Genomic DNA, 10,295 nt, shown 5'->3' on the forward strand with positions numbered 1-10,295 from the left:
GCTGCATCGCCCCCCGGAACCCGCAGGTGAGCGGGGAGGGGGAGCTCGCCCCAAATCCATCGGGGTGGGATCTCCGGGAGGGTTTTTTTGCGGGGCAGGCGATGTTTGCATCGTGGCACGGAGGCAAATCCCATCCTCTCCTTGTCCTTCCTCCCCCAGGCACTGAGCTGAGGATGGAGACCATTGAGGACAAATCCCCGCAGCAGAAGGTCATGGAAGAGGGGGTTTTGAGCGGCTCCACGGCGCAGGAATCCAATGGGGAGGAAAATCCCCGGAGATCCCGCACGAGGAGGGGCTGCAAACGCAGATCTCGGGGATCCGAGGAGGCAAGACCCCCCCTGGGCGGGGGTGGTGACCAGAACTCGGAGCTGGGGGTCCATGAGCAGCTCCAGGGTGGGGAGAAGCCCCACAAGTGCTCGAAATGTGGGAAGAGCTTCAGGTGGAAATCCAACCTGGTCGAGCACTGCAGAATCCACACGGGGGAGAAGCCCTATGAGTGTGGGCAGTGTGGGAAGAGCTTCAGCCAGAGCTCCCATCTGATTGCCCACCTGAGGATGCACACTGGGGAGAGGCCCTATGAGTGTGATAAATGCAAGAAGAGGTTTCAGACCAAGTCCTGTCTCCTCAGTCACCAACGCATTCACACAGGAGAGAGGCCCTTCCAGTGCCCTGACTGCGGGAAGGGCTTCAGGGAGAAATCCACCCTCGTCAAGCACCGGCGCATCCACAGCGGGGAGAGGCCCTACGAGTGTGATCAGTGCAGGAAGAGGTTTCACACCAGCTCCTACCTCCTGCTCCACCAGCGCGTTCACACTGACGAGAGGCCCTTCCTCTGCCCTGACTGTGGGAAGGGCTTCAAGGAGAACTCCAGCCTCGTCACCCACCGGCGCATCCACACCGGGGAGAAGCCCTATGAGTGTGGGCAGTGTGGGAAGAGGTTCAGAGAGAGATTCAGCCTGATTCTCCACCAGAGGAGCCACACAGGAGAATGGCCCTACGAGTGTGGGGAGTGTGGGAAGAGCTATTCCCGGACCCTGTCCCCATTCCTGATCCCTGTCCCATATTCCCTGTCCCCATTCCCTGTCCGGTCTCACCGGACGCCGCCGCCATCGCTCCGGCCCCTCCCCCGGCCATGACGTCACCGAGCAAACCCCGCGCTGCTCCCGCCCACCAATCCCAGCACGTGATCTCTCTCTTATTTGCATAACCACGCCCTTCTGTCTGGCCTGTTTGCTCCCAGTTCCCTCCCAGTGCTCCCAGTAAGAGCGGGACTGGCAGGGAAGGCGCTTCTGATTTCTTCCCGGTGCTGTCAGGATCTCTCCTGTTATTCTCACTATCGTTCCCACTACTCCCAGTATCACTGCCATTCCTGCACGAGGCGAGGCTGTTTCGGAACCCCCCAGGGCAGAGCGCGGCTGCTTTTGGGTGTCTTTTTGGGTGTCGGCACTGCCCGGGCCGGGCTGGGAGCGGAGCAGGAGCGGGAGGGAGAGAAGGAGGAGGTAGAAAAGGAGGAGGAGAAAGAGGAAGAGGAGGGACAAAGGACGAGGAGAAGCGGCAGGAGAAGCAGCCCCAAGCCCGCTCCGGCCGCAGCTCCCCCGGCTCCTGCTGCATCGCCCCCCGGAACCCGCAGGTGAGCGGGGAGGGGGAGCTCGCCCCAGATCCATCGGTGGGTGGGGGTGGATCTACCGGAGAGTTTTTCTGCGGGGCAGGCGATGTTTGGATCGTGCAGGACCCCAAAGCCGAACCGGAAATGCCCCTGCAGGGATCTTGGGGGGGGTCCCACGTGGCGATCGCCCGGTACCGGCGGCACAGGGGCGATCTCGGCTTTGGGGATGGCCGGGAGAGCCGGGGGGAAGGCGGGAGCCCCGGAGCGGGGAGAGCGCAGAGGGGCGATCCCGGAGCCGGGGGACGAACCGGCTGCCTGGAGGGGTCGGGGAGGCTGGGGATGAGCGTACCGGCGGCACAGGGGCGATCTCGGCTTTGGGGATGGCCGGGAGAGCCGGGGGGAAGGCGGGAGCCCCGGAGCGGGGAGAGCGCAGAGGGGCGATCCCGGAGCCGGGGGACGAACCGGCTGCCTGGAGGGGTCGGGGAGGCTGGGGATGAGCGGGGTAAGGGCCCCCCGAGGCTGAAAGGGGCGCTGACTTCTCCAGCTGCACTTGGGCAGCAGGACCATCAAACCCAACTCCTTCAGCCCTTCTTGTCCCCCAAACGAGGATTTTCCATTCCCAAACCTCAGCCCAATGGAGGAGGAGGAGGTCACGAGGAAGATGGTCCATGAGCCCTATGCAGGTGAGGAGGAAACCAGTGCCACTTTCCCCCTCTCTTCTGCTCCATCTCGCAGCCCAGCATGGCCCCAGCTGCAGGACAACCCCACTGGGGACCCTGTCCTGCCAGGGATGCACTGAAGCGATCTCCTTGCCTGTGGCATAGAGGCAAATCCCATCCTCTCCTTGTCCTTCCTTCCCCAGACAAGGAGCTGACGATGGAGACCAGGGAGGACAAGTCACCAGGGCAGAAGCTCATGGAAGAGGCTGTTTCGAGCGGCTCCACAGCAGAGGAATCCAGCGAGGAGGAAAATCCCCGGAGATCCCGCACGAGGAAGGGCTGCAAACGCAGATCACGGGGATCCGAGGAGGAAAGACCCACCCTGGGCCGGGGTGGTGGCCAGAGCTCGGAGCTGGAGATCCATGATCAGCGCCAGGGTGGGAAGAAGCCCCACAAGTGCTTGGAATGTGGGAAGAGCTTCAGGCGGAAATCCTGCCTGATCGTCCACCAGATGCTGCACACCGGGGAGAGGCCCTACGAGTGTGGGGAGTGTGGGTTAGGGCTTCACTCAGAGCTCCAACCTGATTGTCCACCAGAGGAGCCACACGGGGGAGAGGCCCTACGAGTGTGATCAGTGCCAGAAGATGTTTCTGAGCAGTGGTGATCTCATCGTGCACCAGCGCTCGCACACAGACGAGAGGCCCTTCCGCTGCCTCGACTGTGGGAAGGCCTTCAACCGCATCTCCACCCTCAACAGGCACCGGCGCATCCACACTGGGGAGAGGCCCTACGAGTGTGGAAAATGCAAGAAGAGGTTTCAGAGGTGCTCCCACCTCTTCAGTCACCAGCGCATTCACACAGAGGAGAGGCTCTTCCACTGCACTGTGTGCGGGACTGGCTTCAAGCACAACTCCCACCTCATCGTCCACAGGCGCATCCACACCGGGGAGAGGCCCTACGAGTGTGGGGAGTGTGGGAAGAGATTCAGGCAGAGCTCCACCCTTACTGTTCACCAGAGGACCCACACTGGGGAGAAGCCCTATGAATGTGATCAGTGCAGAAAGAGGTTTCAGACCAGCTCCGATCTCCTCAAGCACCAGCGCATTCACACAGATGAGAAGCCCTTCCGCTGCCCCGAGTGCGGGAAGGGCTTCAAGCACAACCACACTCTTGTCGTCCACCGGCGCATCCTTGCCGTTGTTGTTTCCGTATTCCCTGTCCCCATTCCCAATCCCATTCCCGCTCCCTGTCCCCTCTCACCGGACGCCGCCGCCATCGCTCCGGTCCCCCGGCCCTGGCGTCTCCGACCAAATCCCGCACTGCAGCCGCCCACCAATCCCAGCGCGCGATCTCTCCCTTATTTGCATAACCACGCCTTTCGGCTTGTCCCCGCCCTCCGCCGGCTGCAGCCCCGTCCGGGCGCTGTTCGCTCCCAGTTCGCTCCCAGCGCTCCCAGTAAGAGCGGCACTGGCAGGGAAAGCGCTCTCACTTCCTTCCCCTTGCTCTTACTATCGTTCCCAGTGCTCTCAGTATCGCTCTCAGTTCCGCGCTGGGCGGGGCCGCCTGGGAACCCCCCAGGGCAGAGCGCAGCTGCTTTTGTGTGTCGGCACTGCCCGGGCCGGGCTGGGAGCGGAGCTGGAGCGGGAGGGAGAGGAAGGAGAGAGGAGGAGGAAAAGGAAAGGGAAAGTGAGGAGAGGGAGGAACAGGAGGAGCAAGAAGAGGAGAGACGGAAGAGGAGGAGCAGGAGGAGGTGCAGCGCCATCCCCACGCGGTTCCCCGCTCCGGCCGCAGCTTCCCGTGTTCCGCCAGCATCGCCCCCCCGGAACCCGCAGGTGAGCGGGGAGGGCGAGCTCGCCCCAAATCCATGCGGAGGATGTCTGGGAGGAGGTTTTTTTGTGGGATGGGGGATGCTTGGATCTTGCAGGACTCCAAAGCTATAGCGGAAATGCTGCTGCAGGAATCTTTGCTGATCCCACGTGGCGATCGCCCGGTACGGGCGGGGAGGGGGGGACCGGGTTTGGGGATCCCCGGGAGAGCCGGGGGTGAAGGCGGGAGCCCCAGGGCGGGGAGATCGCAGAGGAATGATCTCGGAGCCAGGGAACCCCCTTAGAGCCCTTAGGGGTGTGGAGGAGGCTGGGGATGAGCGGTCTCCGAACCCCGTGGATGAAATGGGCCCTGACTTTTCCAGCGGCACTTGGGCAGCGGGACCATCAAACCCAATGCACTCAGCCCTTGTTCCCCCCCGCCCCCCCAAAGCAGGATTATCCATTCCCAAACTTTGTTCCCTCCTGCCCCCCCAAAGCAGGATTATCCATTCCCAAACTTAGGCAGGATGAAAAAGGAGGAGGCTGCAAGGAAGAGGAAGATGGCCCGGGAGCCCCAAGCAGGTGAGGAGGAAGTCAGTGCCCCTTTCCCCCTTTCTCCGGCTCCATCTCTCAGCCCAGCATGGCCCCGGCTGGAGGACAGCCCTGCAGGTGACCCTGTCCTGCTGGGGACACACTGGGGGATCTCGTTGTCCTTCCCTGTGGCACGGAGGCAAATCCCATCCTCTCCTTGTCCTTCCTCCCCCAGACCAGAAGCTGAGGATGGAGAGCAGGGAGGACAAATCCCCGCAGCAGAACCTCGTGGAAGAGGCTGCTTTGAGCAGCTGCACGGCGCAGAAATCCAATGGAGAGGAAAAGGCCTGGAGATCCGGCATGAGGAGGAGCTGCAAACGCAGATCATGGGAATTGGAGGAGGAAAGGCCAAAACTGGCCTCGGGAGGCAGCAGGAGCTTGGAGCTGGAGGTCCATGAGCAGCTCCAGGACGGGGAGAAGCCCCACAAGTGCTCGGAATGTGGGAAGAGCTTCCGCAAGAGATTCTACCTGATCTGCCATTGGAGAATCCACACGGGGGAGAGGCCCTACGAGTGTGGGCAGTGTGGGAAGAGCTTCAGCCGGAGCTCTAGCCTGAGCAACCACCAGAGGAGCCACACGGGGGAGAGGCCCTACGAGTGTGATCAGTGCAGCAAGACTTTTCAGACCAGCTCCACTCTGCTCATACATCAACGGATTCACACAGATGAGAGGCCCTTTCGCTGCTTCAAGTGCAGGAAGGGCTTCAGGCACAAATCAGACCTCAGCAGCCACCAGCGCATCCACACTGGGGAGAGGCCCTACAAGTGTCCCTGGTGTGGTCAGAGCTTCAGGACCAGACCCAATCTGAGCAGCCACCAGAGAATCCACACGGGGGAACGGCCCTACGAGTGTGGGGAGTGTGGCAAGAGCTTCAGCCAGAGCTCTCACCTGATTGCCCACCAGAGGAGCCACACTGGGGAGAGGCCCTACGAGTGTGGAGAGTGTGGGAAGAGCTTCAGGACAAGCAACAACCTGAGCCGCCATCAAATGAGACACACAAAGCAGAGGCACTACGAATGTGACAAATGCAGGAAGAGGTTTCAGACCAGCTCTGACCTCCTCCTGCACCAGCGGATTCATCTGGAGGAGAGGCCCTTCTGCTGCCCCGACTGCGGGAAGGGCTTCAGGCGCAACTCCACCCTCGTCGTACATCGGCGCATCCACACTGGGGAGAGGCCCTACGAGTGTGGGCAATGTGGGAAGACCTTTTCACAGAGCTCTAACTTGACCCAACACCAACGGAGGCACCACTTAGAGACGACCTGAGAATGTCCCGAGTGCAGGAAGAGCTTCATGCGCTGTTCCAGCTCCATCCTGCACAGAGGGATCCACCCTCGATGATCCCCAGTGACCCCAAGTGGGCAGAGCCCCGACAATCCCTGCTGCCAGTTATCCATGTTGGGAAATCACCTGTCTGGGGGCTCCACATCCTCCTGGCTCTCCTTAGCCGGGATTTTCCTTTTATTTCTCTTTGTCCCTTCAAAACACGCAAAACTGGGGTAAAAAATAATGACATTGAACTAAGACATGGATGGGGACATGGGGGGATATCCAGGGGATGGGGGGATGCTGGGTTTGAGGGAGTTGAATGTTCCTGGGAGGGTCTTAGGGGTTGCTCAGGGCTTTGGGCATCCCAGCCTGGCAGCTCCATCTGCGCTGGGAGAGTCTGGTGCAGGTTGTGGGGCAGCTGATCAAGGATCCCGTGCCCTGGAACTGTCCCCATGTCCCTCTGTCTCGTTTGCTGTGTCCCCTGTCCAGGATCCCTCTCTCTGCGCTGTCAACCCCCTCTTGCCCACCCACTCCCTTGTCACCTCGCCCCCGGTATCGTTCCACACCCATCCCAGTCTGAATCCCATTCCTAGTCTCATTCCCTGTCCCTGTCCCATGTTCCCAGTCCATGTTCCCCAGCTCTTATTCACAGTCCCACTGCTGTTCTCGTATTTCCATTTCAGTATTCCCTGTCCCGTACCCATATTCCAATTCCCACTCCCGTTTCCAGTCCTTGTCCCCACTCTCTGTGCCATTCCAGCTCCCGGTGCTATTCCCGGACCCTGTCCCCATTCCTGATCCCTGTCCCATATTCCCTGTCCCCATTCCCTGTCCGGTCTCACCGGACGCCGCCGCCATCGCTCCGGCCCCTCCCCCGGCCATGACGTCACCGAGCAAACCCCGCGCTGCTCCCGCCCACCAATCCCAGCACGTGATCTCTCTCTTATTTGCATAACCACGCCCTTCTGTCTGGCCTGTTTGCTCCCAGTTCCCTCCCAGTGCTCCCAGTAAGAGCGGGACTGGCAGGGAAGGCGCTTCTGATTTCTTCCCGGTGCTGTCAGGATCTCTCCTGTTATTCTCACTATCGTTCCCACTACTCCCAGTATCACTGCCATTCCTGCACGAGGCGAGGCTGTTTCGGAACCCCCCAGGGCAGAGCGCGGCTGCTTTGGGGTGTCTTTTTAGGTGTCGGCACTGCCCGGGCCGGGCTGGGAGCGGAGCAGGAGCGGGAGGAAGAGGAGGGAAAGAGGAGGAAGAGGAGCAGCAGAACCACGCAGGTTTCCCGGCCGCCTTCCGCGCCGCTCTGGCCGCAGCTCTCCCGGCTCCTGCTGCATTGCCCCTCCGGGAGCCGCAGGTGAGCGGGGAGGGGGAGCTCGCCCCAGATCCAGTGGGGATCCCTGGGAAGGTTTTTCCCTGGGAAGGTGGGGCAGGGGATGTTTGGATCATGCAGGACCCCAAAGCCGAACCGGAAATGCCCCTGCAGGGATCTTGGGGGGGGTCCCACGTGGCGATCGCCCGGTACCGGCGGCACAGGGGCGATCTCGGCTTTGGGGATGGCCGGGAGAGCCGGGGGGAAGGCGGGAGCCCCGGAGCGGGGAGAGCGCAGAGGGGCGATCCCGGAGCCGGGGGACGAACCGGCTGCCTGGAGGGGTCGGGGAGGCTGGGGATGAGCGGGGTAAGGGCCCCCCGAGGCTGAAAGGGGCGCTGACTTCTCCAGCTGCACTTGGGCAGCAGGACCATCAAACCCAACGCGCTCAGCCTTTGTTTTCCCCCAAACCAGGATTTCCCAGTTCCAAACGTCCCAATGGAGGAGGATACTGTGAGGAAGAGGAAGATGGCCCAGGATCCCCGGGCAGGTGAGGAGGAAGTCAGTGCCCCTTTCCCCCTCTCTCCTGCCCCATCTCCCAGCCCAGCATGGCCCCGGCTGCAGGACAGCCTCACTGGTGACCCTGTCCTGCTGGGGATGTACGGGGGGGATCTCCTTGCCCTTCCCTTTGAAATGGAGGCAAATCCCATCCTCTCCTTGTCCTTCCTCCCCCAGAGAAGGAGCTGATGATGGAGACCAGGGAGGGCAAATCCCCAGGGCAGAACCTCGTGGAAGAGGCTGTTTTGAGTGGCTCCACAGCACAGGAATCCAACAAGGAGGAAAAGCCTCGGAGATCCTGCATGAGGAGGGGCTGCAAATGCAGATCTCGTGGATCCGAGGAGGAAAGACCCACCCTGGGCTGGGGAGGCAGCCAGAGCTTGGAGCTGGGGATCCTTGAGCAGCTCCAGGATGGGGAGAAGCCCCACAAGTGCTCCGAAATGTGGGAAGAGCTTTAGTAAGAGATCCTACCTCATCAACCATTTTATTGTCCACACTGAGGAACAGCCCTACGAGTGTGGCGAGTGTGGGAAGATCTTCAGGAGGAGCTCCCACCTGACTGTCCACCAGAGGATCCACACTGGGGAGAGGCCCTACGAGTGTAATAAATGCAGGAAGCGGTTTCAGACCAGCTCCCTTCTCCTCCAGCACCAGCAGATTCACACAGATGAGAGGTCCTTCCGCTGCCCTGACTGTGGGAGCACCTTCAAGGACAACTCTACCCTCGTCAGGCACTGGCACATCCACACTGGAGAGAGGCCCTACGAGTGCAACAAATGCTGGAAGACGTTTCAGACCAGCTCCAGTCTCCTGCAGCAGCAGCGCACTCACACAGAGGAGAGGCCCTTCCTCTGTCCCGACTGCGGGAAGGGCTTCCAGAGCAACACCCACCTCACCAGCCAGTGTGCATCCACACCGGGGAGAGTCCCTGTGAGTGTGGGAAGAGATTCCGGCACAGCTCAGCCTTGACCCAGCACCAACGGAGGGACCACTAAGGGAAGCCCTGCGAGTGCCCCGAGTGCAGGAGGAGCTCCGTGTGATGCTCCAGCTCCATCCCCCACGGGAGGATCCACCCTGGATGATCCCCAGTGACCCCCGGTGATCCGTGGTGCCGGTGATCCCTGTTGGGAAGACACCTGGCTGGGGGCTCCACATGCTCTTGGCTCTCCATGGGCACCTGCAGATATCCATGGACCAATATCCAAAATCCCTTTTGTAGAGCTGATTTGTCGACTCCTGACCCCAGAAAAATCTCACTTTTTGCATCTTCTGGTGGCCTTAAGCAACACTGGATAGTCTTGGAGGTCTTCTCCAACATAAATCCATTCTTTTAATTCTCTCTGGCCCACAGGCATATTCCATAGCCAGATGGGAAGGGACTGGGGCAAAACCCTCAGTGTTGGTGACAGTTGGGTGGAAACCCCCCAAAAAAGGTTCTTCCCACCCATTCAAGCACGTGGATGCTCTGCCAGCAGGAAGACATAAATCATTTTGTTTTGGCTTTGATGCAAAAAGGTTTCTATTCATCCCTTTGAAAGCCCTGAAACTGGGGTAAAAATAAAGGCGTTGAACTATGGCATGGATGGGGACATGTGGGGGGACAATGACTTGGGTGGGGCCGTGTTGAGAGTTTTTTGCAGGACAATGGACATGTACAATATAAGCTCAATCCAGCCTTCATAGAAACTGAGTAAGGTCACCATGCCCTTGAAGGACACGAAAGGAGAAGAACACGCTCATTAGCAGACAGGTCAGGATGCAAAGGCAGACAAGAAAGCCGCAGCGAGATGCTTGAAGAAGGAAGACTAACTAAAATTGACTGAAATATTAAAATGCAGGCATTAAAGGATTTAACCAATCATGTATTAGCTTGAGGTGTGAACAATATAAAATAGTATAAATATAATATAATTGGGAGCCACTCAGGAGCAGGAGGTGGAGCTTCCTTTGTTCCTGAGTGATTTTTTATAATATCCCTCCAGGGAGCACGGCAAACAGGAGTGTGGTCAGAGCAGTTTGTGCAGCAGTTCGTGCAGGCAGGGTTGCAGGTTTCCTTGCTAGTTAGGTGGTGCTGCGTGTTGTTTGAGCTGTCTTTATTGGTTGCTTGATTTTGGGCCTTCTTCTGATAACGGTTTTAGTGGTTTTGACCATTTTTAATGGTCAGAATCTGTGGTTGGTACAAGTGTGTGTGACCAAGTGGAGCCCTCGAAAAAGGATGCTCTCTGTCTGTACAGAGCCGTTCCTGTGTGGAATGTTTGAGCTTAGTGGTTTCAGGGGGTGTTGTGGAGGAGGCCTGCCTACGGTGTGAACAGGTCAACGACCTCCTTTCGCTGGTGGCTGAGCTCAGGGAGGAAGAGTCGTGGCTCACTGGAGAGGTTCCAGATGATTGGAAACTGGGCAATGTGACACCCATTTACAAAAAGGGTAGGAGGAAGGATCCTGGTAATTACAGGCCAGTTAGCCTGACCTCAGCACCAGGTAAGATAATGCAGCAGTTCATT

At 59.5% G+C, this 10,295-nt stretch overlaps 2 pseudogenes; both read left to right on the forward strand.

Annotated features, from left to right (window-relative positions):
- LOC121338690 overlaps positions 1–6,002 on the forward strand; it is a 9,676-nt pseudogene extending 3,674 nt beyond the window's left edge.
- A 1,154-nt stretch (positions 6,003–7,156) lies between these two features.
- LOC121338689 lies at positions 7,157–9,702 on the forward strand (annotated as a pseudogene).
- Positions 9,703–10,295: the final 593 nt, after the last annotated feature.

This window comes from Onychostruthus taczanowskii, unplaced genomic scaffold (genome assembly GCF_017590055.1).
Source record: "Onychostruthus taczanowskii isolate IOZ18803 unplaced genomic scaffold, ASM1759005v1 scaffold310, whole genome shotgun sequence".
Taxonomy (NCBI): domain Eukaryota; kingdom Metazoa; phylum Chordata; class Aves; order Passeriformes; family Passeridae; genus Onychostruthus; species Onychostruthus taczanowskii.